The sequence below is a fragment of the Lepus europaeus genome, chromosome 4, assembly GCF_033115175.1.
Source record: "Lepus europaeus isolate LE1 chromosome 4, mLepTim1.pri, whole genome shotgun sequence".
Classification (NCBI taxonomy): domain Eukaryota; kingdom Metazoa; phylum Chordata; class Mammalia; order Lagomorpha; family Leporidae; genus Lepus; species Lepus europaeus.
Genome location: NC_084830.1, coordinates 2,052,110 through 2,075,619, shown reverse-complemented (window position 1 = coordinate 2,075,619; position 23,510 = coordinate 2,052,110).

The following is a 23,510-nucleotide window of genomic DNA, read 5'->3' as shown; positions in this document are numbered from 1 at the left end:
ACCCCAGAGGCGGCCCCTCCCGCCTGCACCCCTCGGACCCTGAGCAGCTGCAGGGCCTCTGTGAGTGAGGGAGGGGCTGAGTGAGCGAGCGCACAGTGGCCATGGTTGGGGCCCTCTCGCGTCCGGGGGCATCCAGACATCCGGGGCTCCCAGGCCGAGGCACTGGGCTGAGCCGTGCCTGCTCCGGGGGCCGGGGTGTGGTGGGGATGCCCTGGTGTGGGCCAGGCAGCCTGTGCTGCCTGCTGACCCAGGACCACAGGGGGAGCCACTGAGCCGCAGGCCTCCGGTTCCTGGCCAGGGCAGGCCCGCGGCCCTGTGTCCGAGGCTTGCGCGGGCAGAGCCTCCTAGGGCCAAGAGCTCGCCCGCAGGGAGTGTGAGGGCAGCAGGGGGACGTGGGTCTGGCCAGTGGCAGCTGCCCTGCGGACTGCCCACTGCCCCCTTGGGAGCTGCGTGGCTTTGGGCGGTGGCTCACCTCCCTGGGCCTTGGTGGTCTCGTGGGCCAGTGGTCTCCCCACCTGCCTGGCTCCTGACCACTTGGAGCTGAGCTGCGCTGCTGGCCCTGGCTCGGGCAGGCCCGTCCTGAGTGCTCGGTGGGGGCGGGGCCTGTCTGCCCGGTGGCCAGGTGAGTCTTCGGGAGGTGGCAAAGGCTCGAGCTGCTTCCTGAGAGGCCAGCCCCCCCCCCCCCCCCGCCCAGGGCTGTGCTGTGAGTCGGGGGTCCTGGTGCCCCAGGGCACAGAGAGGGGTTGTGGCTGGGGCCGGATGGGGACCCAGGCCCCTGGCCGTGCAGGAAGCTGGTGTCGGAGGTCGGAGAACCTCGCTGTCTTGCTGGGTGTTGGGGGCTGAGGCCGGGGTGACAATTTCACCCACACTCTGGGTTGGGGGTTGGGGAAGAGCCCAGGGCTTGGGCTGCTGCCCCAGGGTAAAACAGTGGGGCTGGAGGCACAGGAGGTGAGGGATTCGGGGCCTGCACCAGGAATGCAGTGACCTGTGTGGTGCAGAGGGGTGGGCTGGTGGGGGCGTCCCCGCCTTTAGGAGCAGCTTCTGCACCCCCGGTCTGCTCCGCTCCTGGCCCCCAGCCCTTGTGTGTAACAGGCGCGGTCGAACAGCAGGTGCCCCGGGGCCCTTTCCTGTCAGAATGTACACTGATCTCCTTGCGCGCAGAGCCAGGAGCACAAAGGGACCTGCTCGGCTGGGATGCTGGAGGGGTGGCCTGGGACAGGACGGAGGGTGGATGGGTGGACAGGTGCATGGACGGTGGATGGGGGGTGGATGGGGGGTAGATGGGCGGGTGGATGGGGGGGTGGATGGGCGGGTGGATGGGGGGTGGATGAGGGGTGGATGGGGGGTGGATGGGGTGGATGGGGGCGGATGGGTGGGGGGATGGGGGGTGAATGGGGGTGGATGGGGGGTGGATGGAGGGTGGATGGGCAGGGGATGGGGGGCGGATGGGCGGGGGGATGGGGGGTGGAATGGGGTTGATGGGTGAGGGATGGGGGGTGGATGGGGGGTGGATGGGGGTGGATGGGGGGTGGATGGGGGTGGATGGGGGGTGGATGGAGGGTGGATGGGCGGGGGGATGGGGGCGGATGGGCGGGGGGATGGGGGCGGATGGGCGGGGGGATGGGGGGTGGAATGGGGTTGATGGGTGAGGGATGGGGGTGGATGGGGTGGATGGGGGCGGATGGGTGGGGGGATGGGGGGTGAATGGGGGTGGATGGGGGGTGGATGGAGGGTGGATGGGCGGGGGGATGGGGGCGGATGGGCGGGGGGATGGGGGGTGGAATGGGGTTGATGGGTGAGGGATGGGGGGTGGATGGGGTGGATGGGGGCGGATGGGTGGGGGGATGGGGGTGAATGGGGGTGGATGGGTGGTGGATGGGGGTGGATGGGGGTGGATGGGGGTGGATGGGGGTGGATGGGGGTGGATGGGGGTGGATGGGCGGGGGATGGGTGAGTGTGAGTGGCTGGCAGGGTGGACAGATCATTATGTGGATGATATGAGTGGGAGGGAGATAACGAGGTGAGTATATGAATGGACAAGGTATGTGGGTGGTCAGATAAATCAGTGACTGGGAGGTTGAGAGGATGGATGGGTACACAGCTGGGTAAGAGACAGGTGGGTGAATGAGTGGGTGGATTTGAGAATGAGTGATGGATGGATGGATGGGGGGAAATAGATGGGTGGGTGGATGACGGATGAGTGGGCAGAAGGGTGCCTGTCTAGGGGGTGGGTGGAAGGGTGGGGGGTGATAGATGGGTGGAAGGGTGGGTGGATGGATGGGTGGACGGATGTGTAGGTGGGTGATCGATGAGGAGATACAGGTGGGTGGGCACAAGGGTGCATGTATGGATGTGTGAGTACGTGGCTGGGTGGCTGGGCGGTGGGAGAATGAGTGGGTTCGGGGGATCTTGCTCTGTCATCAGCAGTGAGATGGCTGGGAGCTACGTGCGTGTCGGAAGCCCCGGTCCCCGTGGGCCTCGGGCAGGTCACCTCCGCGCTCCGATTTTCAGTGCAAGTGCAAGGCGAGGCCGTGGGAGCTGCTGGCCTCTGGGTTCCGCTGCTCAAGCCGAGCCCCTGCAGACTCTGCTCGCTGCCCTCTGTCCCCCCCACCGCCTCCCTCCCGGGTCTGTTTCCTGCTCCCTTGCCTGCCTCAGACCCAGCAACCCCCCAGGGGGGACGATGGCAGCTCAGCGGGGCTGCGTGCAGGCCTAGCGGTGGCCCTGCTGTGACGCCTTCTGGGGGGTCCTGCTGGTGCCTGCTCCCTGGCCGGATCTGGGGGGTGCCCAGCTGTCCCAGGCTGGTCACCGAGGCGCCGCAGGAGGCCCCCCCGGCTGAGGGCTCTGCCGCCTGTGGCAGGTGGGCGAGGGTGGCTGTCAGCATTGCTCCTCTGGAGTAAGACTGGAGCGGCGACATCATCGGGACCCCTGCAGGGGGCTTGCCTCCCCCCTTCTATAGAACCACCCACACCCAAAGGAGGAGCACAGCGGCCATTTCCCGCGACGGGGGTGGAGTCACAACCCCAGAACCAGGGGTGTGTCTGGGCGGGGCCCTGGCACCCATGGACACACTGTCTCGTCCGGGTCCTGCTCCCTGCAGGCGGGGCGACCCCAGGCCTCAGTGCCCTCCTGTGTGGGACATGGGGACTGTGACCTGCCTCCCAGGTGGCTGTGAGGTGGCCAAGGAGGGACATCCACCGAGTGCCTGCCATGGCCTTGTCCCGTCCTCCCTGGTGGTGCGGGTGCTGCCGGCAGGGTGGTCTCCATGGCTCCCTGCTTGGCCCCAGCAGGAAAGGAAGGGTAGGGGATGGGAGACAAGGGTGCACCTGCCGAGTCCCGGCCCCGGCTGCCCCTCCCTGGACCTCACTGGCCAATGTGATGAGCAGAGGGGAGGGGCATTTTCAGGAGGGCGTGGCCCGGGCCCTGCAGCCCTCTCTCTGGCCCCAGCGCTGTGGGGAGGGAGAGACCAGGGCCTAGTGCGCCTGCTCGGTATCGGGGGCCTTGTGCATGGCTGTCCTGTTGCCTCGTTCAGGCCATAGCCCACACAAGGTACCCTGCCCCAGGCAGCAAGTGCCCCAGGAGCCCCCAGAGGCATACAGACCCCCCCCCCCAGTGCCTGCCTTGCCTCATTTTGCAGCCAAGGGCAAGGTCACGGCTCTGTGGGGAGACGGGCGCAGCAGGTTCAGGGCTAGGAAGTGAGGCACCCCAGTAGCTGGGCCTGGTCCTGGAGTCTCCATCAGGAGCCGCAGGGAATGCTCTTCCCGGCCTGCCTTTGAGAGCACGTTGCTGGGGCCAGTGTGGGGGAGGCCAGGCCCTGGAGCCGCCTGCCGCACTCCTCCCTCCGTGCTGGCCGCTGGCCGCTGGGCCTCACCCCCTCCTCTGCGAAGTGGGGCCGGGCGTGGAGGCAGGGAGGCCCTCGGGGGCTGGGCTGAGTGAGGGGTGCTGGCTTCAGGCACGGCTGGGCGGCAGGGCGAGGGGCTCACGGAGGGGCTTGCGGAGAGTGGGCGCAGGTGAGGTGTGCCCGGGGCTCAGCCGTGTGCCGCACGTCCTGTCCTTGTCAGCCAGTGCCCCCAGCTGGGCTCTGGGCGCCCACGTGTGCCTCTGTTCTTGGGCTGTTTGTGCCCTTGGAGAATGAGTCACACAGGCTGGCCTGGCCTCAGCGAGGGATTGGGGGTGGCCGGGAGCCCAGGAGGGCTGTGCCGAGGAGGGAGCCGTGTCCAGGACAGGGCCCCGGTGTGGAGAGGGGACCCGGCGAGCGTGAGCATGCCTGGGGCTCTGGCCCCTTGCTCAGGCCTGCACGTCTGTGCCTCCGCCCGGGAGCCGCGGACACCTTTGCTCGGGCAGCGGCAGGGGTGCCGGGGCCGTGCCACCTGTCCCTGGTGCTCAGGGTCCTGGGGGCTTTGCTGGGTCCTTTCTGAGCCTCGGGCTCTGTCCTGGAGACCCCCGGGCTGTCACCTGCCCTTCGGGCTGCAGGTCTTGCTGGGCCGCCCGGAGCGTGGGTCTAGGACGGTCCCTGGCTCAGCGGCCAGGATCCTGGGCAGCCTCTGGGTGGCAGTGCTGGCCCAGCCACCTCCGCGCAGTCAGGACTCCGTCCCAGGCTCTGCTGCCTGCCAGGCCAGAGGGTGCTCTGGGGCTGGCGCCTTCCTAGGATCATTTATGGTCAGCACGGGGTGGGGGTGCTGTTGGCCTCTGCAGGTGGGGGCCAGGGAGGCAGCAGAACACTGTGCCCCAAGCGCCGGGCGTGAGCAGCTGGTGCGAGGGGACTGGGACGGACTCGTTCCCCTCTGAGTGGCGAGGAGCGAGTGGGCACAAGGAGGAGGCCAACAGGGCTGGCCTTGGTTCTGGGACGCCCAGCCGGGCTGCTGCCCGTCGCTGAGCGGGGGTGTCACGTGGGGGTGCCGGAGATGGAGGCAAGGCTGGCAGGGGGCAGGGACCTGGGACAGTGGCGGTGTGCTGGGAGCTTCGGCGGCTGGGCAGAGGGCTGACACAGGGGCCTCAAGTGGCACTGAAGGCCACTGGCCGGGACCCTGCGCCCAAGCCGTGTGTGGGTGGACTCGCCCCAGCAGCTGTGGGCCACAGCTAGGATGGGGTGTCGGCTGAATGGAGCCCCTCCCAGCCCTGCTGCTGCCAGGAACAGCCGGGGCAGCTGTGACCCCTCCCCCCCGGCAAATGGACTGGGGCAGCTCCCCAGCCTGCACGGTGGACACGGCCAGAGCCTGGCCACCCGGCCTCCGGACCTTGCATGGGGTCACATCGCCCAAGCTCTGTGAACAGAGCAAGTCCCAGCCAGCATGGAGGCTGGGGTGGGGCAGCGGGGCCGCCTCCTGGTCACGACTGTCAGCCACCTGCCAGGGGCTGGGGACCGCTCAGTATCTGGGGAGCCCCTGAGGGAGGCTGTGGGCCGTGGCGGGCATGGGGGACTCGGGGGAGCAGGTCTGTGGTATGCTCATGGCCATGAGGCTGGTTAGGGAGAGATGACAGCGGCCGAGGTCACATCCATTCGGTGCGTGTTTGTGCCGCAGTGACGGTGGGGACCAGGAGAACCCTCGGAGCTGGGGCTCAGGTTGGCAGGCGATCCAGGGCGCAATCCCTGTCATCCTAAGGTGACGGGAGCGGAGAACAGCAGAGCGAGGGGTCTGGGGGGGCTTCCTGGAGGAAGGGGCAGGCAGGGTGAAGGAACAGCATGTGCGGAGGCCCGTTGGTGGGGAGCGTGTGTGAGGTGGGAGGCCATGGTCCCAGAAGTCCCCAGAGGCAGAGGCGCGTGGGTCTGTGTGCTCTGGGCCACTCTCCCAGGCCCCACCCCTGCCAGCCTTGCCTCCGTGTCCTGCACCCCACGTGACACCCCCATGCCGGCATCACAGCTCAGGGCGAGGCCAGACACAAGCCCCTCCCCGGACACAGGGCAGAGCAGGGCCCCCCTGTCGGGCTCAGCCCGTTCCTCTGCCAGGAGCAGGACCAGGAGGCACTGATGTTTCTCCAGGGGCAGCCCCGGCCCCAGATGTGCTCAGGGGTGGCCACCGGCCGGGCTGTGGGCCTGCACCCTCGTCAGACAGGGCCTCTGCCGTCAGACTGGGGCTTTCCTGAAGGCAGAGCCCTGGCTCCCCCAGCGCTACATTTTTGGCCGTGTCGGGGCTGGGCAGAGCCATCCCTACCCGGTGAGGCCGCCTCTCCCTGTTTCTAGAACAGTCTCCCAGCCTTCTGCCTGCTTTTTTTTTAAACCTTCCACATTCCGGAGCAAATCCGCCTCCCGCTGTGGGTCTCCTGGTTCGATTAGAGCAGTCACTTCTAAGCCTGCGAATAGCGGAGTTGAGTGAAGAAGAAAAAGACCACAAGAAAGGGGCTGCTCACGCCGTCCCGGGCGCCCGAGCCGATTTCCTTATCTCGTGGCCGCAGTCTGTGGGCTGCGCGCGTGCACTTACGGGCGGATTTGTCCCCGGCAGGAGCATGGCCGCCTCCCAGCCCAGAGCCCGCCCCAAGGCCGGCCAGCAGCTCTCGGTGCGGGGAGGGGGTCACAGAGGCAGAGAGCGGGGCCAGGCCGGGCGGCGGTGTCCAGGGCAGGGGTGAGGCCCGTGGAGGACGGGGTTGAGGGTCTGGAGGGAAGGGCTTGGGCTTCGCTTTTCTCCCGGAACACACTCCCCACCTGTAAGGGGACAGGTGGGGCTGGGTGTCCCTGCCAGACTCGGAGGGGTGGAGACCACAGCCAGGGACAGCAGCTCCATCATGGGGTGGGGGCGTGGACGGTGAGGGCTCTGTGCAGAGCAAGGCGGGCGAGCTTGGCCAGTCGGCCCCGCAATGCATGTGGTGGGGCCGCACCTGTCGGCCGCTATCCTGCCCACTGAGGAATGTCTGGGAGCCTCTGAGCCTGGCTCCCAGACCTGTGAGATGGGGCGACCGCTCCGCTTGGCAGCCTCAGGACAGGCGGCTTTGCGGGGTTCACCGAAGCTGGGGTGCCCAGCACATGGGAGCCCGAGGGCCATGAGTCCATCGGAAACAGTCCCGTGGCTCTGGGGGCAGGTGCAGGGGTCCCGTCCTGGCCCAGGCGCCTCTGAGCTGGACCAGCCTGGCTTGCAGGGGAGAGGGGCAGAGGGTTCCTCCAGGAACCAGTCCCAGGTTGGAAACCACCCCAGCAGGACGCGCTGAGCGAAGTGCAGTGTCAGAGCGGGGCTGAGAGTGACAGAGGCCGGGACGTCCCAGGGGGCCTGCAGGATGGTGGAGAGGAGGGGGCAGGCGGGCAGGAGATCCCACCAGGTGGGGAAGCCGCACCTGCAGGGCCAGAGGAGGACACAGGGCCGTGGCCCCCTGCACCTGCCACCTGCCACCTGGCTGTGTGAGGCATCGTGAACCCAATCAGCACCTCCTTTACCAGGCACGGAGTAGCGCCCAGGTCCCCTTGGGCTTGTGGGCGGGGGCCACGAGGGGCCACGGAGCCCGTCACAGGGTCTTTGAGAGAGGGGAGACCTCCGCCGGGGAGTCACTGTTACCGGGGTCCCTCCTCCTCCCCCACAGCAGCAGGAACCCCTGTGAGGAGGACTGGGGGGGCTCTTGCTGCAGCGGGGACGGAGCCTACAGTGCACCTGCTGACGTCTAACTCTCTGGGAGGTTCCGGTGAGTGGCGGGCGCTGGCTGCAGGCTGCACCTTCCCGGCACTTCCATGAACGGCGCAGATGAGAGGGATCCTGTGCACCCAGCCGGGGTGGGGACGCGGTCCTGGGAGCAAGGGTCCAGCAGGTGTCTGCCAGCTCCTTCCTGCCCCCCAGTGCCCCTCGGCTGCTCACACACACTAACAAGAGCTCCTGGTGGGGGCCTGTCGCCACGGGGTGGGCCCTGGTGCCTCTGAGCTGCCGAGAGGCCAGGCAGGGGTGGTGGGGCCTTAGGAGAGGGGGTCCAGCCCAGCCCCTGAGCCCAGCCGAGGGAGGACAAAGTGGGCTTCCTGGAGGTGGTGGTGCAGAGGCCAGCCTGGAGGGGGCAGCGACCAGGCCATGGTGATCGTGGCGAGGCCTCAGATCCGTCATGGGGCCCTCCTCTCGTTCTGCTCGGCTTTGGGGGTTATCTGGGTCCTGTGTGGCTTCCCCATCTCTGTCTCCACCCTGCTGGCCACGCCCTGGGTGTCCCTGCCGACCTCAGCCATCATGGGTATGGGTGTGTCCCCGTGACCCAGGTCCTGGCCGACTGCACCCCCCCCCCAACGCCTGCCTCAGCACCTTGGACAGCGCTCTGTCCTCTGCCAGCCCTACCCCTCATTGCCGGCCCCTATGAGGAGCACCGGGTGGGGCTGGGTCTCAGCGGCTCCCATGCTGCACCACTTGGGGGGGGGGGGTCGCGTGTTTGACGGGGGCGGGGCAGCTAGAGAAGTGCACGGGGCCCTGGGAAAGGTGAGGGGGGTGAGACGCTGCCCGGAGGCTGGCGGGGATTCCCAGAGCAGGTGGTGTGGAGGGCGGGCATCTGCACCAGCTGCTGGCCCGTGGGGGAGGGGGCAGCAGCTGTGACCAGGGCGGGGCAGCGGGCGGGACATCTGGACCACCCCTGGGCCACGCTTCTCAGTGGCTTGGTCACACCCAGGGCAGGGTGGCAGAACGCCCCCTCCTCTGGGCTGCCACCTCCCGGAGCCGGGACCTGTTCTGCCGTGGGGCGCGGTTGGGGGGTGGGCTCTGTCCCTGCTCCAGCCACAGCCCCTGGCAGGCCACGGGGCCATCTGCAGCACGGGGCCTCGCTCAGCAGGGGGATCATGTGCTTTGGAATCCGAGACCTGAGTGCAAATGCCGCGTGCAGCTTCTGGGGACCCCGGCGAGTCTGGGGTCTTCCTGGCCCGCGGCTCTGGGTACACGCTGTCCCCCTGTGTCTCCTCTGCTCACAGGAACTCCCGTCATGGCCCTGGGCCACGCCCCAGTGCTAAGGCCTCATCTCTGGATGGTTCCATCCGCAGCGGCTGGGTTTCCAAGAGGCCGCATTCTCGGAGGGGCTGGGCGCTAGGTGTCTGCTCGCTCGTTAGGGTGTGTCCTGTGGGTGCCGGGGTCCCCGCTCCTGGTGGAGTGCCCCCTCCCGGGCTGGGGGCTCCCAGGCACAGGTCGGGCACAGTGTCGTCCCCCTGGACTTTCTGCCCTAGTCCTCCTGGGCGCTGGTCAGCCTGGCTGGGCCCTGGAGAAGCTGGAGAGCGACTGGGAGGTGGGAGCTGCGGTGCACACCCTGCGTGACGGCCCCCAGAGGTGTGGCCTCCAGGGTGGAGGCCTGTGGCCCCATCAACCTTGCTCTCCGGCACAGTGGGCCCTGACACTTAGTGCCGGCGAACCCAGGGGCTCTGCCTTGTGGGTCTGGCTGGGATGACACAATTATGGCCGGGGGTCGGCTCTGACGCTGCTCCAGCTGCTTTTGGGGTCTTCGCAGCCACACTGTGCAAGGTCACAGCACGGAGAGGGCGAGCAACCTGCCCAAGGTCACCCAGCGTCTCAGCGCAGGAGCCAAGCTGGGAGCCGGGAGCTCGAGCCCAGCCACGCGTCTCCTCTTGCCTTTCTGCTCTCTCAGTCCAGCCACGCGTGACTGCAGGGCAGCCTCCCCTGGGCCATGGCGCCGTCTCTGTAATGGGAACTCGGTCCCAGCTCCAGGCTGCCCGGCCTGGCCCTCGGCCCCATCTGCCGGAAGCCATTTCTCCACTCGCTCCCTGGAGCTCTGTGCTGGTCACTGGTCCTGGGAGCTGCCGGGGCCACCCTGCGCCTCGGCGGACGCCAGGGAGGGTCCAGACCTGCTCAGCCCAAGCCCCCACCCCCTCCTCCATCTTCCCTGCCCTGCCAGGGTGTGGGACGTGGCCCTCGCTCCGCCTGCAGCCGGCTCCCCTGAGTAGCTGCAGCTTCGCCGGCCGGGATTGCCTGGGGAGCGGCAACGTGGGGGCCTCCGGGCCCAGATCTGTGTTGCGTGTCTCCACGTGGCCGACCTGACAGGCTGGTGGCCGCAGACGGCTGCTCCGCGGTGTGCGGTGCCAGGCCATGGAGGTGGTGGCCACCGCGCGGGGCGGGGTTGCTGGCGGTCCCCGGCCGCTCAGCTGCGAGGAGCGGTTGAGCCTTTGTGAGCCCCATGGGACTCGCCTGCCTTCCACACCTGCAGCTCGGCTGCTGTGTGTGCAAACACCCCCATTACGGCTGATTACAAACCATTAGTGCAATTAGGGTGGCCCCTCCACCTCCCGGGGCGCGGAGCCAGCTGTGCTGAGGGCCTGGGGCAGAATAGCAAACAGCTCCCTAGGCAGGCGCGGCGACGCTGGGAACTCAGAGCCAGGCATCCTCCCGGAGGCCGGGGCTCGGGCCCGGGTGCCTGCGGCGGGGCGAGCCGTCCCCTGCCGTGGGCTTCTCCCTCGGGCGCCGCGCCTGCTGGGCTGTTAGCTGCCTCCTCCCCAAGCTGCGCTGGCCCCAAATGCCTCCAGACAGCTCCACGCGGGCCCCAGGGCCCTGTTTCCCGTTCAGCCCGCGGACGCCTTCCGTGGTCTGCTGTATTTGCTGTGCCGCTCCCTCCGCCTGCTCCGCCCCTCCTCTCTCTTTCATCCCTCCCGGGGACGGCTTTCAAGCCCCAGTGCGGGGCGGCCTCTGGCCCGTCACCCCCGGGGTGCCCGAGTCGCACAGACCCCGCCGTGTCACCCCCGACCCTGCACGTGGAACACGCGGCCCCCGCCTGCCGGACTTGAAAGGGCCCTCTGAGGCCTGGGGAGAGGGAAGACCGGCTGCGGCTGTTTGTTCTGGGACTCCGGCGAGTGTTGGATCTTCAGAGCCCGGCTGGGGGCGTCCTCTGCCAGGGCCCCCGGCCCTCCCGCGGGATCCGATGCTCCTGTGCGTACCCAGCCCGAGACGACGGCCCAGCGCTTCGTGACCGGTGTCCCCAAGCCCAGGCCAGCCCTCTCCCAGACGCCTGCTTGGCTGCAGGTGGGGTGCGTCCTGCGGCTCCTGGGGCCTTGCTCAGCATCGCTAATGTCTGGGGGGCGGCAGGAGGCGACCGCCACCCCTACCCAAGCGTGAACCCGGACTTGGTCGTGGCTCCTGGGGACCAAGCCACTGCGGACGCGCTTGGGATTCTGCAGCCCCTGTGCCCCTGTGCCTCGTGGCAGGGATCTGTGGCTGTTCCCACGCAGAGGTGGTGTCTTCCTGGGGTGACCAGTGCTCGATGTCTCTGGGACCGAGAGCGCTCATGTTTTAAAGCTTTATGTATTTCAAAGGCAGAGTCATAGAGAGGGGGGGGGGTCTTCCAATCGCTGGCTCACTCCCCAAATGGCCACCACGGCCAGAGCTGAGCTGATCAGGAGCCAGGAGCTTCTTCCAGGTCTCTCATGTGGTGCAGGGGCCCAGGCACTTGGGCCATCTTCCACTGCTTTCCTGGGCCATAGCAGAGAGCTGGACCGGAAGTGGAACAGCCAGGACTCAAATCGGCACCCATATGGGATGCCGGCACCACAGGTGGCACTGAACCCACTAGGCCATAGCAGCAGCCCCTGAGGGGGCCGTGGGGGTGTGGCTGAAGCACCTGAGCAGATGGATGTGTGCGTTTTCCGTGTGCTCTTCACCTCTTGAATTGGGGTTGGCCCCGTGACCTGGTTTTGCCCTTGAATGAGGACCGTGTGTCCCCCGAAGTCCCAGCCCCTGATTTGTAGCACTGACGCCTCTGTGCCTGGACAAGCCCCCGGTGGGTCTCCAGCTGCCAAGGTGGCATCCGGGGCCTGGGGGCCCCAGACAGGCAAGTGCCCTCTCGCCACTGACTGCTCTGGGTGCTTGCGCCCTGGGCATCCCTGGCCAGCCCGAGTCCACGCAGGTGGGGCCGTGCTGTCCTGCTCACGATGATTCTAGAGGCGTCTGTGGCCAGCCGAGGCCACCGGAGCTGCCCACGGCACCCACGGCTGCCCTCGGGAGACCAGGGCCGCACACGGGCCCACAGCGCCCCCGCTGGGCCTGTGGCAGTAGGCCGGGCTTCGAGTGGCTGCCTTCCTTTTGCCGGGTGTGTCTGGGCGTGGCTTGTGACACAGCGACAGCTGGGAGACCCTTGGTCTGCGCACAGCTGAGAGATTACAGTGCTGAGGTCGTCGTTCAAAACCATGCTGGGGGCGGGCGTACGGTGCAGCGTGGAGGACCCTGCCTGGGGCCCCCGCATCCCACAGCCGACGCCTGCTTTGAGCCCCAGCTGCTGCACCCTGGGAGGCAGCAGGCGATGCCCCGGGGGCTTGGGCCGCTGCCACCACCAGGGGAGCCTGAGGCAGCTCCTGGCTCCTGGTTTTGGCCCGGCCCAGCCCTGGCTCTCGCAGGTGCCTGGGAAAGCTCCGCGCGTCTGCTGGTCCAAGAAGAGCAAGTTCACGGGAAGCGCGTGTTATGAAAGCCGGGCACGGGCGGCAGGTGTCTGTCCACCGCAATAAGCTCATTTTCGAATTCCGTTTCCCGAGGGATCGCGTGTCAGCAGGAAAGGGTCATCTCGGAGGGGACAACCGGGGTTCCAGACTTTTCTTGCACGGGGACACTGGCTGTGCTCAGCGTGCTCCTGAGGGGAGGTGCCCGGGGCGGCCCAGCCCGGCCATGCGGTGGCAGGCGGCTATGGCCACGGCAGGACCCTCTGTGAGCAGTGTCACTAAGACTCACAGCATCCCAGAGTCCTTGGCGTCCACGTGACAATGCAGAGTGCCCCCTGCCGGGCACCAGTGTCATGTGGGCGGCGGCCTCGGCTCTACACTCAGGGCCGAAAGCCTGCATGCGCGACCCAGCAGCACAGGGTGAGTCTGAGTGGCCGGAAGGTGCCCCGAGGAGCCACAGCCTAACGCTGCCTCCTCGCGTGGCCGGGGACGTGGGCGGCCGCCCGTCCGCTGCTTCTGTTTCTTGTTCAACCGTGTCTCAGAGCAGACCTGAGACACAGCACAGCGGGCACGATGCTACCCTTATTTGTTTATTTGAAAGGCAGAGTTACACACACACACACACACACAGAGACAGAGACAGAGAAAGGTGTTCCACTGCTGGTTCACTCCCCAGATGGCTGCAATAGCCAGGACTGGGTCAAACCGAAGCCAGGAGCCAGAAGCTCCATCCGGGTCTCCCACGCAGGTGCAGGGGCCCAAGGACTTGGGCCATGTTCCACTGCCTTCCCAGGCCATAGCAGAGAGCTGGATCAGAAGTGGAGCAGCCGGGACTCGACCGGCGCCCATATGGGATGCTGGTGCCGCAGGCTGGGGCCTCACCGGCTACAGTACAGCGCCGGCCTAGTGGTGCCCGTTGTACAGATGAGAAAGCTGAGGGACTTGGGAGGCGATGTGGCCAGCAGGCTGGCTTCGCCATGGGCAGCAGCCTGGCTTCGCCGTGGGCGGCCTGGGCGGTTTCCCGTGGCCGCACATGGAAAGCTGTGCTCCTGCCTCCTGCACCCAGGGCCCCGTCTCTGCGTCGCAGCACCGGGCCCTGGGCTCAGGCAGCGGCTGCAGGGTCCCCGCTGCCTGCTGAGCTCATAGCGGGGCCGAGGCTGCAGCCGGGGCCCCGGATGCAAACCTGCTGCTGGCCGTGGACCCTGAGCGTGGTGCACACGGGGCTCGGGACAGCACAAGACCCCAGCCGGTGCCCGGCCCCTGCTTGGCCTGGCCGTGGCCACCTCCTGGCAGGACCAGGTGAGCCGGCATCTGTGAGAGCCCGGAGCCAACGGCTGTGCACCCAGACGGTGTCCCTGCATCATCCCCAGCGCTAGGCTGAGTGGTTGCCTTGCGAGGCGCCTTCCCCCAGGCTGCAGCCCCGCTGCTCTCTTTCCCACTCATCCCAGGCAGGGAGGGGCTTGCCCCCCGCCCCCCAGCATCAGATGCGGGTTCTGCGGAGCGGGGCCAAGGGCCGACCTTGAGCCGGGCGGCAAGGTGAAGGTGCGGCCAGACGCTTGTTCCTGAAATAGAGCCGGCTCTCGGGCAGCTGGTTATTAGCTTGGGTGAGCGAGCAAGTGTCAGACACGCATTTTCCCTTAAGAGCTTTTCCTGAACTCTTTGCACGGGCTGGTGGCGAAGAGTCGGGGCAGAGAGCGCGCCCTTGCCCGGGGTCCCAGGGGAGCTGACGCGGCTGCCGTGGCGCCTCCTTCACCGGCTGACCCGGGGCACGGCCATGTGGCTGCAGCCGCCCACACTGTGGCCAGCAGGGAGGGGCTGGGCCTGGCCGCCCCTGCCCCTCCCCTGCCCTGAGCACCTGCTCCAGTGGCCCGGCCTTGCATTTGTTTGGGGTGGAGGGGTGGAGCCGCCGCCCGCAACGCTGGCATTGCACGTGGCTGCCCCAGTTCTGGCCTAGCAGCAGAAGATGGCTCAAGTGCTTGGACCCCTGCCACCCCCACAGGAGACCCCAGTGGAGCTCCTGGCTCCTGGCTCTGGCTTGGTCCAGCCCTGGCTGTTGAGGCCATGAGGGGAGTGAACCAGCAGATGGAAGATTTCTGTTTCCTCTTCTCTCTGTAACTCTGCCTTTCAAATCCATCTTTTAAAAAAAGTTACATTTGTGGCTGTAGTCAGGGCTGCCTAGGATCAGGATTGGGGCCCAGCTTGTGTCTGGGGTTGGCCCTTAACAACCAGGATCAAGGCTGGGCATGTGACTAGGATGAGGGCTCAGTCTATGCCTAGGATCAGGGCTCAGTCTATATCTAAGATCAAGGCTCAGTCTATGTCTAGGATCAGGGTTCATTTTATGACTGAGATCAGGGATCAGTCTATGTCTAGAATCAGGGCTCAGTCTATGACTGGGATCAGGGCTCAGTCTATGACTAAGATCAGGGCTCAGTCTATGTCTAGGATCAGGGCTCAATTTGCGACCAGGGTCAGGGCCAGTATGGACCAGGATCAAGGCTCAGTGTGACCTCCTAAGGGGCTGGGGCAGGATCTTCCTCGATCCGGGGCTGCAAACCAGGGCAGGGGTCCGTCCTGCAGGTGTCGCCCCAGCTGGGCCTGGCCCTGACGCCCTGTGCTTCTCAGCTCTGAGGACTCGCGGTTGCCTGGTCTCCAGAGCCTGGGCGGCAGGCGGTGCCTGCAGGAGGCATCCTCTCTGGCTGGTCCCCCGCTCGAACCTGGCTGGGCGGGGCTGAGCTCGGAGAGTGGTGGGGGGGCTGGGCTCGGGCTCCGGGCATCTCTTCTCCGGGCAGCCCCGCCTCCTCGGCGTGTTTGCTGTGGAGCCGGCGAGGCACCGCTTTATTAACTCCATCAAAGGCGAGTGTGGGGATCAAGGAGCTGCCCTGGGGCTGCCGCGGGGCTGGGCAAGGCGCGGAACGGCTCTGCCTCCATCTCCCTGACGCCCCGGGCCAGACGTTTTGGACGATGGCACCCGCACACTACCCGCAGGAGCTCCCAAGTTTCCTGTAGGCGAGCCCGGTTAGCCTCGCAGCCTCCTCCGAGGCCTGGGGTGCCGAGGCTGTCTGCGGTCCCGCAGAGCCGCGCCTGAGCCCAGGGTCCAGGGTCCGTGGTACTGACCCGCACTGGGTTGGGCCCTGTGTGGGTTCCCACCAGGCCCCACCGTGGCCCTAGGAGTAAGACTGCCGTGTTACTGCCCGGGAACGAGGCCCGAGGCAGAGAGGCGGTGGGTCCTGGGTGGCGGAGCCCTGTGGCCGTGTCACCCGGTGCCGCATTCTGAGTCCCGGCTTTCTGTGCGTTTGGGCAAAGCCCGTCCCTCCCCGCATCAGATTAACCTGTGCAGCCCGACACAGGCGGGGATGGGGCCAGGATCCGACCTGGGCAGCCGGCCCCTGCCCCCCACCCTCCGCAGCAGCCTCCGAGGACGGTCAGGGTCTCCCTGGGCCTCGGCCGGTGTTCCGACCTGTGCCTCAGGTGTGACCCAGGGAGCTGGAGGGGAGGGACCTGGGCTCGGCTCAGCCGCGTTTCCACCACTCCCTGCTGCTCTGCTTCCCTTCCCGATGTCCGCCGTGCCTTCGGCTTTGTTAAGGAGCCTGGTCAGTTTCTGTCCTTCCTCTCTCCCGTGCCTGTTAGCTTTTGTCCTGTTGTAAACAATGGTGGGGGGGACAAGGAAGAGGAGCAGGAAGGAGATGCTGGGAGACACTGGGAGACGCTGGGAGACACTGGGAGACGCTGGGAGATGCTGGGAGACACTGGGAGGCACTGGGAGAGACACTGGGAGATGCTAGGAGACACTGGGAGACGCTGGGAGGCACTGGGAGATGCTGGGAGATGCTAGGAGGCACTGGAAGACGCTGGGAGGTGCTGGGAGGCACTGGGAGACACTGGGAGACGCTGGAAGACACTGGAAGACTCTGGGAGACGCTGGGTGACTCTGGGAGACTCTGGGAGACGCTGGGTGACTCTGGGAGACTCTGGGAGATGCTGGGAGACACTGGGATGCACTGGGAGACTCTGGGAGATGCTGGGAGGCACTGGGAGACACTGGGATGTAGTGGGAGGTGCTGGGAGGCACTGGGAGACTCTGGGAGACACTGGGATGTAGTGGGAGGTGCTGGGAGGCACTGGGAGACTCTGGGAGACACTGGGATGTAGTGGGAGGTGCTGGGAGGCACTGGGAGACTCTGGGAGATGCTGGGATGTAGTGGGAGGTGCTGGGAGGCACTGGGAGACTCTGGGAGACGCTGGGAGACACTGAGAGGCACTGGGAGGCACTGGGAGATGCTCGAAGACTCTGGGAGACACTGGGAGGTGCTGGGAGACACTGGGATGTAGTGGGAGGTGCTGGGAGACGCTGGGAGACGCTGGGAGACACTGGGAGACACTGGGATGTAGTGGGAGGCACTGGGATGTAGTGGGAGGTGCTGGGAGGCACTGGGAGACACTGGGATGCAGTGGGAGGTGCTGGGAGACTCTGGGAGACACTGGGATGCAGTGGGAGGTGCTGGGAGGCACTGGGAGACAGCTCAGAGACCGCTGAGCGCCTGCACCTCCGACTCCCTTGGTAAATCTCCCCCGGATTCTCGAGCTCCTAGAGCTGGCAGGGAAGCCTCCTTTCACGTCCCCTCCTGTGCAGGTCGGGGAGCTCACAGATGAATGCCTTCGCCTGCCCGTGGGGCCTGGCCGGGGCCGTCAGGGCAGACCTGGGAGCCGGGAGGCAAGGCCGCCGCAGCTGCGGATGCCGGAGCAGTGCGTTTCGGCGGGGAGCAGGAACTGCACCCGGCCCGATGGCTCTCAGCTCCCAAGGGCAGAGCAGACCCCTCGTCTTGGTCTTGTTTACCAAGAGCCTTCCACAGGGCCGGCACTATGTTACGGCAGGTGAAGCCGCTGCCTGCAGTGCCGGCCTCCCACATGGGTGCTGGTTCTAGTCCTGGCTGCTCCACTTCCAATCCAGTTCTTTCCCAATGCACCTGGGAAAGCAGTAGAAGATGGCCCGAGTGCTTGGGTCCCTGCACCCGCGTGGGGGACCCGGCAGAAGCTCCTGGATCCTGGCTTTGGACTGGCACAGCTCCAGCCATTGTGGCCATTTGGGGAGTGAACCAGCAGATGGAAGACCTCTCTCTCTCTCTCCCTCTCTCTGCCTTTCAAATAAATAAATAAAATCTTTAAAAAAAGTGTTTTAAACAATGACCATGCTGGGACGGGAGCTGGGCTGGAAGAGGTGCAGGTGAACAGAGGAGACCATGCCCTGGTGCCAGGGATGGAGCCAGGGGCCCAGCAGGGCAGGGAGGGGGCGTGGAGAGCCGCTGTGTCCATCTGGAGCCCCCAGGGACACGCAGGGCAAGGAGGGGCTGCAGGTGCGCCTGCCTGTGTGACTCGGGCCCAGCCCCCCCCCCCCCCCCAAGCACACACAGGGCCAGCCTGGTCGGGGACCTATCTGTGAGCAGGGCAGGAAGTGGGCATTGCATGCAGACCGGGCCCCTGAGGGCGTCCAGGGAGGGGGTGGGGCCTGAGCCTGGGCCCATCCGGTGCAGGCCACTGCCCCATCCCCTGTGGTCTTTGCAGGCGCAAGGCCTGGGCTGGGGATGGGCGCTGGGACCAGGCCCTGGATTCCGGTGTGTGGTCCTGGCCGGGAGGCAGGTGCAGTGGAAACCCACGCAGGGCAAGAGCTGGCGGGCGGTGGGTGGGATGGAGCCGGGCCTGCCAGGAGTGACATTCGGATTCCAGCAAGTTCCTGGGATTCCAGAGGCTTGCCAGGGGCCAGGGAGAGAGTGGCTGGGAACATTTGGTGATGAGAGCCCGCGCTGTCCCACGGTGTTGGCTGGCTCTGGACAGGGAGCTGACTCACTCCTGACTGTGTGAACAGGAGCCCGGCGCCACCACCCCAGGGCTGGCAGGGGGAGGCGTGGTGTGATGTCCCAGCCATGGTGGGCACCCGGGGGTCCCCAGCTTTGTCCTGAAGGCAGCATGGCGCCCCGGACAGCCCGAGGGTCTCCGTCCTGCACTGCCCCTGTTGGTAACCCAGGGGTCCTGTGCCTGCCCCCGGGGCTGTGCAGAGCTCACGGCCAGTCAGGGAGCGAGCGTTCCTGGAAGGTGGCGGTGCAGAGAGCCTGGCCAGGCGCCCCTTGGGGAGCAGATGCCCCTCCCCTGCCCCGCGGCCTTCTGGTCTGGCCCAGACTGCGCCCGAGCCCGGTGCTGGCTGCAGACTCCCTGTGCCCCTGCACGTATGACAGCCTCCCGGTCACCCTGACAAGGGACCGCCCTGCCGGAGGGGCAGAGCCCGGGCCTCGGGGCTGTCTCGGGGCGCAGCTCCTGGGGTGATGACAGCTCCCGGGTGACAACAGCTCTGTTCCTCCTGCAGCCTACAGAGCTCTCTCTCCTCCGACCTGCAGAGCCTCGGCCCCCGCCCTGGGCCACTGCGGTGGGCACCGCCCTCCCGGCCTGCAGCAAAAGACGCACCGCCCGCAGGAGCCGAGCTGGCACTGGACGTCCGATGCCGGCCTCAGTGCAGCCGGGGCTCCTTTCTCACAGCCTGGAGGTGTGGGACGAGGGCGCCCGCGGGCTGGAGACATCCCGATCCTCACACAGCGGGAGGGAGAGGCGTCCCTAGGGGCCCTCTCCTGGGGGCGCTGATCCCACCGACCACCCCCAAGGGAGCCAGGACCTCCATGCCCTCACCTGGGCCCTGGGGTCAAGCCCCGTGTCCTTCCCTCCCTGCCCCGCCCATACCAAACCATCCCTGTGGGGTGGGGGCAGATGGGTGAACTGGGCTGGCCAGAGGGGCACAGCCGCGTGCACCTGCCGCGTGCCCGTGTGGGGACTTGGAGGCCAGCCAGGCGGCCGCTGGTGCAGGGAGAACACGCAGGGCGGCCTCACACGTGTGCCCCAGACGTGACTGGGACGTGGGCCGTTTAACTGCCGTGGCCGAGGCCGTCACTGCCCGCTCTGGTTCCGGACGCACCACGAGAGCTTGGAGTGCCCCCCAGGGTCTCCTCTCCCGGGGACCCGATCTGGAGAAAGCGCTTCGTGCCGGAGTTCACTTCAGCTCAGGCGGAGGCCACCGGGGCCAGGGTGAGCCCCTGCGGGGGTGTGGGCGCAGACAGGGGAAGAGGCAGGCAGGACCCCGCCCCCGGAGCCTGCTGGGGCGCAGCCTGGGGCAGACTGCGCCGCTGGGCAAGTCGGGGCGAGTTCAGGTCCTGGGATCTTCGGGGCATCTCTGCCTCCGTCCCTGCCCTGAGCCCCCCAGGCTTGGCAGCCCGCCACCCCCCCCCCCCAACCTGGCCAGGAGGCTCTGTGGCCACGTGATCGGAGGTGCCCGCCTCGCCCACTCACCGACGCTCCTAGCAATGCCCCCTCCCCTCCATGCACACAAAGCGCCTCTGTCGTGAGGGCTGGGGTCCTCGGGCGCCCACCCACCCCTCTGAGCGTGCTTTTTTCTCTGAAGTCCGTGACAACCGTGACATCCCGGGCTCCGCGCGGTGGCCCACAGGAGCACGCCGACTCGGCGCCCGCACAGCAGGTGCTCACAAAGCCCCATCCATGCCTTCCTGCTTCCGCTGCGGCGAGCCAAGGGGGCACTGCCGCCACCAGGCCCCTGCGTCCCGCACCGAGCGTGGCGGCAGCGCTAAAGTATGCACATAGCATCTGACGGTTATTAAAGCAATAACCATTGACGGCAGAAGGCGCTCTGAACGGCCGGGACGACGCCTAAGGGGCCGACGAGCGCAGGAGGACCTGGCACTGTCCCCGCCAGGCCCCTTGGGTGCCAGCAAAGAGATTTGCTTGTTTTTAAGCTTATTTAGTTATTTTCATCTATTGGAATGGCAGGCAACAGTGAGTTTCCCCCAAATGCCTGCTACGAGCGCCGCTGGGCCGGGCTGAAAGCAGCAGCCAGGAGCTCCGGCCGCGCGCCCGCACGGCAGCAGGGACCCAAGCCTGCAGCCTCTGTGCCCCACTGCTGGCCCCCAGGATGCAGCAGGAGACAAACCATGGGCTGTGTCGTCCCTGTCAGCGCCGGAGCGCCGGGTGCCCGGGGCCGAGGGTCTGACAGAGGAGCCTGCTGGGGACCCGGCTTCCCAGGCAGTGACAACTCCCCTGTGCCCGGCCCTGGCACGGTCGGTCCCGGGGCTGCCCTGTCTAGCCCGTCCCTGCTCAGCCACACTGTCTACACTGAGCCATGGCAGCGACACGGGAGACGTAGGCCCAACAAGGCACCCTATCGCCCAGCAGCCAGTGGCGAGAACCCCGCCAACAAATGGCAGAGCTGGGTCCCCCGTCCCCTGGGCCTGGGTCTGCTGTCCGGCGCTGCCGCTGCTCGCTGGGAGGTGGCTAAACCCTCGGGGCCTCGGTTTGTGCATCTGCAGGCTGGGCGGATGTTTTAGAGCCTGGGCGTGTCCCTCTGGGCGGGGCCGGAAGCTGGAGGGGCCTGGCTGCAGGGGCCTGGCCCGTTTTTTGAGGTCGCTTCCATGGGGCGCACTGGGAGCGTGTTGGGATTCAGCCCACTTGCTGCTCTGCCCCAGAACTGCCAGACAGCACCGGGGAGGGGCAGTGGCCACAGAGGCCGGGGGCTGCTGCCGGCCAGGATCTGGGGGCCCTCAGGAGGGTCTCGGGGGCGCTGGAGCGTGAGGAGCCCAGCTCCGCACCCCCCTGGCCCCCTCGCCTCACCCCGAGCCGCTGTGATTAGCATTAAGCATATTTAAAAAAAAAAAAAACCCACAAGGGCGCAGGAAAGCGAGAGCTAAGTAGAATTTAATATTCATCGGAGAGGGATGACTTCTAAGTTTAGAGCTGATACAAGCCATCAGCCGAGGAAATGTGGACAGATTTGACTTCATAAAACGGAAAAGCTCCCGCATGTCAGGATTAAACCGCCAAATCGGAGGGCGAGGAGAGGCGCGGCCCGGCAAATATGACAGACAAAGCTTAATTTCTTTATTAAATAAAGAGCTTAGACGAAGTTCTGTTAGGACGCGGAAACGCATGGGCCCTGCAGCTCAGATGTTTGAGGAGAGCAGTTATTAGGACGATGGGGGAAGCTGTGCCGGGGCTCAGGCGGGGGCGGGGCGCTGCCCGTGATTGACGTCTTCCTGGACTTTGCGAGTCTTTGCATCGCCCTGCGGCGTGAGTCGGCCGGTGCCTGCGATCCGCTGTTATCAGCACCGGAGCCGTCAGCGTCAGCCAGCGTGGATGGAGGGCTCGCTGTGAGCTGGGGTGGGGGGCTCGGGCCCCACGCTCATGCAGGAGCTGGGACCCAGAGTCATAGGTGAGGGGGACGGAGACCACGCAGGCGTCCTCTGAGCCGGCTGTTTGGGGGTGGTCTCCTGGAGGCGATGAAGGTCGGCCCAGGTCCTTGGGTCGGGCTGGGGGCTTTCCAAGCAGAAAGACCAACAGAGGTGGCCGCTCCCTGTGTCCTGCCCGGGGCGCCGTGCTGGCGACATCCGGGTCATAGAAGCCTGGGCACCAGGACCGACCCTGTCTCCGACTGGGACCCTCTGGACCTGTTAGCGTCCTCGCTCGGGCGGCTTTAGCCTGCCTCGGACATGTGGCTGCCTGGCCACACCCACGGGAGGGGCTCCCCGAGGCCAGGGGACAGAGTGGTGGCCTCGGCCCGGGCTGCCCAGTGGTGCACCAGGGCCTCTGCCTTGACCCTCGCCTGAATGACCCTGACTGGGGCCTGTGTCCCTTGGAAAGGGCGGGCGTCCTGTGTACCCACAACACCTTATTCCCCATAGGATAGAGCAGGTGGGGGAGGCGCCCCAGGGCCGCCGGGCGAGCAGCCCTCCAACAGACCGCCCGGGCGCGGCCCTCAGAGTCTTCCAGCAGCAACAAACCAGGGGGCAGAAGCTCAGAGCCGTCCAGGCAGCCGCTGTGGCCTCCAGGAGTGAGGCTCGGGGCTGGAGCTGCCTGGTCCTGCCCCCGGGGTGGGCAGAGGAGCTGGGAAAGCAGACAGGGCCTGACTGGCAGTGAAGGCACAGGGGCCCACCCACAGGGGTTGGTGACGGGAGCCCTGCCGGGAGCACGGGAGGCCTGCCTGGAGGAGGCGTCCATGGCTGTGGTTCCTGGAGGAAGTGGTCGACCACAGGACACCCGCAAGGCTGACACCAGTGCCTGGGGGCGCTTGGCGGTAGCCCATCTGCCAGTGTTCTGAGGTCTCGGCGACGGAGCTGGCGGGAGGGTGGGAGGGACGCAGATCTCGAGGGCCCAACACAGCTGCTCTGCCTGGAGCAGCCTGCAGAGGACCAGAGGACGCCCAAGGGGCCATGAGTCCGTGTCCGGGGCGCGGACAGGGCGGCGGTGGGCATTGGTAACAGAAGACACGCCGGCGTTGCCCAGCAACCTGAGAGCTCCCTGGAGGAGATGACTACTGTCTCGGCTTTTATTTATTTATTTGAAAGTCAGAGTTACAGAGAAGGAGAGAGAGAGAGAGAGAGAGAGAGAGAGGTTGATTCTCCACCCTCTGGTTCACTCCCCCGATGGCAATGACTGGGGCTGGACCAGGCTGAAGCCAGCAACCAGGAGCTCCACCCAGGTCGCCCATATGGGTGCAGGGGCCCAAGCACTTGGGCCATCTTCTACTGCTTTCCCAGGCCATAGCAGAGAGCTGGATTGGAAATGGAGCAGCCGGGACTCGAACCAGCGCCCATACATGAGAGGATCACAGGCAGCACTGTATCCACTACGCCACAGCGCCAGCCCCTAGTTCCCAATTTATAGATGAGAAGACCAAGGGTCGGGGTCCCACACAGCTTTCCCTGCTGTCGCCTGTGGCCTCAGACACGTGGCTCCGTGGTGGACCCTGAGGTGGGTTTGCACCCTGCATTCCGCCACCCTGGGGAGCCCAGAGCCCCCGTCCTGCCCTGTGGTGGTGCTGGCATCCCCCAGGGCCAGGCCAGGCTGTGCTGGTCCCAGGGCAGGACCGACGCCTGCATGCAGCGATGCTCCCCCGCTGCTCTCTGTGGGGCCGGTCCGGTCCAGATGAAATGCAGGCCAGCCACAGTCACGTGCTCCAGAGACAGCCCCGCCCAGGTCGTCCCCTTGGTCTCGATCGCCCCTGATCGCCTCTGGGCCGCCACTGCACTGGCCCAACCCTGGCTCCTCTCCATCAGCTTTCCCTTCGACTCCTCCACGCAAACCCGATCGAGCCCATCCAATCTATTTTAATTCCATCCTACTGGATTCCTTCCACTCAATTCGATTTCCCTTTCCA